The sequence below is a fragment of the Triticum dicoccoides genome, chromosome 6A (assembly GCF_002162155.2).
Source record: "Triticum dicoccoides isolate Atlit2015 ecotype Zavitan chromosome 6A, WEW_v2.0, whole genome shotgun sequence".
NCBI lineage: Eukaryota > Viridiplantae > Streptophyta > Magnoliopsida > Poales > Poaceae > Triticum > Triticum dicoccoides.
Window position 1 is genome coordinate 523,161,589 of NC_041390.1, and position 6,172 is coordinate 523,167,760.

At 45.1% G+C, this 6,172-nt stretch overlaps 1 long non-coding RNA gene across 2 annotated transcripts; it reads left to right on the forward strand.

Moving 5' to 3' along the window:
- Nucleotides 1–1,361: 1,361 nt before the first annotated feature.
- LOC119319530 lies at nucleotides 1,362–3,693 on the forward strand. 2 transcript variants are annotated; one of them, XR_005154512.1, is made up of 5 exons: nucleotides 1,362–1,709; nucleotides 2,539–2,612; nucleotides 2,702–2,796; nucleotides 2,899–2,988; nucleotides 3,431–3,693. It is a non-coding gene; the product is annotated as an uncharacterized LOC119319530 (long non-coding RNA). The 2 variants fall into 2 exon arrangements; XR_005154513.1 differs by having other exon boundaries at nucleotides 2,756–2,796.
- The last annotated feature ends 2,479 nt before the right edge of the window (nucleotides 3,694–6,172 follow it).

A 6,172-nucleotide genomic window follows, 5' to 3' on the forward strand; every position in this document is an offset into this window, starting at 1 on the left:
TTCCTAGTAAATTGGTCACATATAATGACACAATGCGAAGGTTTTCCAATTTTTTGATTTTTTTGAATTTTTTATGCCTGTTTCAAAATGCGGTCAAAACGACGTGCCTGACCGTTCCTAGCTAGTGGTTGAATCTTGGAAAACTTTTGATGTTTCTCTGATTAAATAAATACTTATGTAGCTAGAAATATTTTTTGGAAAAAAATAAAGAGCAAACTATGAGGCAGCTGCAGTTCAAATTTGACCCGCTTCCTGTTGAATCGTCAAAAAATTGTTTTTTTCACAAGAGGTGGATCAAAACTTTTGACACCCAACCATTCGGTCAATTGTGCATTAAATATGTCCAAGTATTTTATAAAATTGATTAGGTCCACTTTTGCAACAAATATTTGGTAGGTCCTTCACAAAAAAAGCTCATTTTGGGCACTCAAAAAATGGAAAATGATTTTTTCATGCAAAGAAAATGAAAACTTCCTTAGGCAACATTGTTTTTCATTCCAAGATGCACCCTTGTGCACAATATGAGATCATTTGAACAAACTATGCCATGAATGTGGCCATAAGATTGATCATTTGGCTTGAAAGCCATGAATCTTCACGCATGATAGCTCATTTCTGAGAACACTTTTTAAAATAATTTTTGTATTACAAGTTTAATTTTTTTCCTGGTAACTTGGTCACATTTAATGACACAATTCGAAGGTTTTCCAATTTTTTGATTTTTTTAATTTTCTATGCCCGTTTCAAATGCGGTCAAAATGGCGGGCTTGACCGTTCCTAGCTAGAGGTTGAATCTTGGAAAACTTTTGAAGTTTCTCTGATTAAATAGATACTTATGTACCTATAAATAATTTTTGGAAAAAATAAAGAGCAAACTATGAGGCAGCTGCAGTTCAAATTTGACCCGCTTCCGGCTGAATCGGCAGAAATTTATCTTTTTCAGAAGAGGTGGATCAAAACTTTTGACACCCAACCATTCTGTCAATTGTGCATTAAATATGTCCTAGTATTTTAGAAAATTGATTTGATACAATTTTGCAACAAATATTTGGTAGGTCCTTCACAAAAAGCTCATTTTGGGCACTCAAAAAATGGAAAATGATTTTTTCGTGCAAAGAAAATGACTTTTTCTTCTTTGAATTTCACATTGCAGTTCTTTGTTGTAAGATAATGCACATGTATCAATACCAACTACGGAAAGCTTTAGTAAAAGATGTAAACATTCTCATCATATGCTATCTGATTCTGAGTCGATTTAGATTAATTATGGCTTTGTCATTCTGCTTTATGATTTACTCAATCAATGTTGTTTCATGATGATTATGTAGTAATGCTCATCTTCTTCCTTGACAACCCGAACAACCATGCCGGTGGGCTACTGAAGCATCAACTTCAATAATGGTGACCCTAGAGCTAGCTAGTTTAGTTTGCTACGGTTTGGGGGTGCTTTGGGTTTCAATTCACTACAGCAGAAGCACCATTATTTTGCCTTTTTCAGTTAGATGCCTTTGGATTGTTTGGCTTTTGGTAGATGCAGAGTATAGATTAAGTATTCCATAAAATTCACCACATGAGTATACTACTTAATAGCCAATTTTCGTGGTCAAATTCAGCCCTGGATGCAAATGGACATCATGATTCTGTTATGCACCGAGGTCGGTGGTCGAATTCTCGATTGGTGTGGAACACCATGGACAGGGCAAAATCAGGTCCAATTTTTTTTCTTGAATAGCCTATTGTCTTCACTAGACGATTTTTCTTTTCTTCTTTGACCCAGTTGATTGTATGGCGCTGAAATATAAATATTTGGTTGCTCGTCCTCCCCTTTGGAAATTCATACCATCCCTGGAAATGTTTGATTGACCATCTTCTTCTTATTGATCCATAAAAACTTGACATTTTTGTTGTAAAAACATACCTGTATATATGTTGATAGTCTAGTAAGAAATTGTTCTGTCTGGGTTTGTGCATCTTAAAAAATATATCATCTATGCTTTTATCCTTGAACTATTGCTATGGTGATGAATGCCCATGCGTACCTTTGTTGTCACTTTTTAGGGTGTGCGTAGTTTGTTAATTCAGGTAAGTACAGGATATCCTTACTCATACAAAATGCCCAATTGTTGTTCTTGTAAATATAGGCGTGCCTACCATTGCCCCATCGGCACCATCACCCAACAGAAAAGGGCCCTAGCCTCTTCTTATGACAAGAAAAATAGGTGTTGTTACCTGTTTGCATCTGAGATTGCATAATATTGGAGAACATGCTTAATTGGCATGTGCATTTGGCAGATATAGTACTGTTTGTTCTGCTACTAGCATCCTGTACTGTTTAGTTGGTATTTGGTATTATATATTTTTCTTCTAGCCTAGAATTATTTATTTTAGATCTTGTTGCATGATGTCTCATGTATATGACTAGTACTACTATTTCTACATGCTTATATGTTTGTGCATTGACTAGCTTAGCTAGCACAGTAGTGTTCTGTTGAAATTTGAGGCAAATCTTTGTTCATAAGTGTCTTTGTTCCCATGCAGTGTGCTTTGAAACGTAGGGCGAATCTTGTGGAGGAGTAGGGCGAATCGGACATTGTCTCGCTTGTGCTGCTGTGGTAAAAACAGAGCACCACTCTTACTTGATGTGCATATGTTAATACGGCAAAATGATTGAGATCTGTTTGACTTTTCTCTTCTCTGTTAGATAACATGTTGAATGTTGTTCATGCGACTGTGTATGAATCTTCTGTACGTGCAGATTATCAGGCATTATTTAATGCTGTTGGGGGTGTAACAAAGGTGAGGTTTGTACTGCTGTTGAAACAAATAGCCAAAGAAGTCACAATTTTCTTCTGTTAAGCCATTGTCTCATGTACTTACAAATTTCTAGTTGACGTGTAGTGTTTGAACCAACAACAGAAAAATCAGTTTGATGTATGGATGCTTCATGCGGTGGTAGCTAATGATCTCTGTACTGATGACAGTTTTCTGGTAAGTGTACTGTGGTAAAATGCAGATGTTGATTATTTCCTCAACCATGGTTGTGATGTGCTTGGTTTTAGTGGTCCTGATATATGAGCCTACTTTTCCCGTTTCTTGCTGTTTTAGGATATCATGTCCCATTTCAATGTTGGGTCGATCGATTTGTCGATTTTCTCACCCTGGTCATACCATAATATGTTAGTGTTTAGTCATGTATGCATCTCCATCTTGCAAGCCTGCCATACATGATAGGATTAGTACTTATTAAGTACTCATATGTGCTTGTAGAGAAGGATACAATTATTATTTAACCAGTCCAGATTTTTTACATTTGATGTGCTTCCAAGGGACACGGATCTCTACTCTTCTATATAATGTCGTCCATCTTCTACCCATGTATTTTATTGGCAATCATTCAACTTTCACTCTATCTCACTACTAATTTATGTAGATCAGGATCTAATGTCGTCGAGGTGGCTGCTACTCTTACCGAAGATCAGAAGAAGCCTGGATATGTGCACCAAGTTTTAGTTGATGTTGCCACCAAGTTTTGGTTCATGTGTATTTGTTTTTTGATTGTATGTACACTTGTTGGATCGTGCAGTATGTGCTATTGTACATGTGCTATTGTGAGTTTCGTTGATAGATTTTTGGATTTGATCATTTAATTGAGAGAATGTTTGACTGTTTGCTGTTGAAATGTGTAAATTTGAAACCTGTGAATGAAAAGGTTTGGATGTTCTATTGGATCAAATAATATTTGGGCTCTAAAAAGGCTATGGCCCAAACAATAGTGGACTGGAACAGGCCCCAAGATGGGATCTCGTGGATACAGAAAGTTACAGCGGTGGAATTAGGGTTTTGGCTCTGTATCTGATCATTTGGGGGTACGTAGGTATATATAGGAGGAAGGAGTACGTCGGTGGAGCAACAGGGGGCCCAAGAGGGTGGAGGGCGCGCCTGGGGGGGGGGTAGGCGCGCCCCCTACCTTGTGGCCTCCTCCTTTGTTTCTTGACGTAGGGTCCAAGTCTCCTGGATCATGTTCGGTGACAAAATCACGTTCCCGAAGGTTTCATTCCGTTTGGACTCCGTTTGATATTCCTTTTCTTTGAAACCCTAAAATAGGCAAAAAAAAACAACAATTCTGGGTTGGGCCTCCGGTTAATAGGTTAGTCCCAAAAATAATATAAAAGTGGATAATAAATCCCAATAATGTCCAAAACAGTAGATAATATAGCATGGAGCAATCAAAAATTATAGATACGTTGGAGACGTATCAGCAGCCAGCTTCGCGGTGATCCTAGCGGCGACGTCTTCGAGGCAGCCGATCCAGCGGTTCTCGCCTTCCACAAACTCCATGTGGTTGGTGGCTCCGTTCTCCCACAGTTGCCTATCAGCCTCGAGATCCTTGGCCAGGGTCTCCTCCCGGGCTTTGGCCTCTGAGAGCATCCCCTCGAGACCCTCCAGCTTCAGCTTGAGGTCTTTGATGGAGTTGGTGGCCTCGGAAAGCTACCCGACCTTGTCGAGGACTACGCCCTGCGCCTCAACTAGGGAACCATTGAGCGTGTCCTCCTTGGACAGATTCAGGACCTAATCTTTCAGCCCGTCCCGCTACACCTCTAGCTCCTTCACTTTGTCGGCGTGAACCAGAGCCTGGGCATTGAGTGCCTCTCCGTGCCTCTGCTCCAGCTCCTGGGTCCGCTGCACGATGAGTTTGTCCACCTCCTCATCCTTGCCGTGGAGCGTTGCGGCAAGCTTCACCTCACGTGCGGCAAGGTCCTCCTCCTGGGAGTTCAGCGCGGCCTGGTGTTGGGCTCGAGCGGCCTCGGCTTCGGCGGCCAGGTTCTTTGCTGTCTCATGGGCCTTCTCAATGTCGGCCCGCTTCATGGTGAGCTCCACGTCGCGCTTGGCCAGCTCGCCCTGGGTGGCCTTCAGCTCCTCACAAGCTTGGCGGAACCAAGTTTGCGCCTCGGCGACGCGTCCCTTGAGGCCCGCCTCTGCCTTGTCCACCATTGCCATCCTGGACTTGGCCTTGTCCAGGCGGGCGTGGTGGAGCGCCTGGAGCTTCCGAAAGCTGGCGCCCATGGCCTGGAGAAGCCGCTCCTCCTGAGAACCGTCAACACCGGCACTTGGCTCGTCGACAACCTCAAGCCTGGAGATGGCAAGCACCTCCTCGTCGAACACCTCTCGCTCGATGGGCGCCCTGGAGCTCGACGCCCCTGGAAGGTGGATGAAAAGGTTGTCACTCACCTTCAGATACCTGCTGGAGCCAGAGGCAGCGGAGGAGGAAGGCTGTTAATCAACCACCTCCTCCTCGGCAGCGGACTTGCCGGCCTCCACGGCAGGTCCCTTGCCGGCCTCCTCAGCAGTAGCCTTGCCTAGCTCCCTGGCAGACCCCTTGGTGGCGTCCTCAGCAGTGCTCTTGGCGGCCTCCTCGGCGGCGATCTTCTCGGCCAACGTCTCGGCAGCCTTGGCGACATCCTCGATGACGGTGTCTATGTCCTCCTGGCCCGCCGATGGAGGATCTGGATATCGAGAAGGGGATGAACCAAAGCCTAGACCAAGATTCAGAAAGAAGAAGAAAGGGCAGGGATGAGAGGCGAATGATGTACCCGTGCCGGGCTGGGAAGAAGTAGCCCCTTTCTCGCCAACATTTGGCGCCGGGGTGGAGCCGCCGGCGCCCAAGTTCTCCTCCTCCTCCTACATGTGCATGGGCTTGGTGCTTGACGCCCTTGCCGGGGATGCCTCTCGGGGCGATGTGGTCGATGGGGGCGGCGCGTGGGGGGTGGCCCTCAGTGGCTCCTCCTGCTGCCGCTCTCCTCCTACGATCTCGGCAAGGTCAGCGCCAGTAAATCACACCCCCCAACACACACGTCGACGAGGGCAAGTGGCGAACTTACGCTGGGGCTGCTCCGGGGGCTGCTGTCCGGGCTACTCACCACCACCAGTGGCGCCCTCGAGGTGCCCGCCGAGGGCTGGCCGCCCGCCGAGGACCTGGCCCTCTTCACCCTCTGGGCAAGCGTCTCCACATCCCTACAAAAATGAACATAAACCAAGATAAGCGGCACGGTTTGAGGAGACAGAGATGACAAAAAGAGGGAGGGAACAAGAAGCTTACTCCTCCTCCTCCACCTCCTCCTCCGCTGCCTTCCTCTTCCTCCTGAGGCTGAGGGACCCGAAGTCAAAGACGACC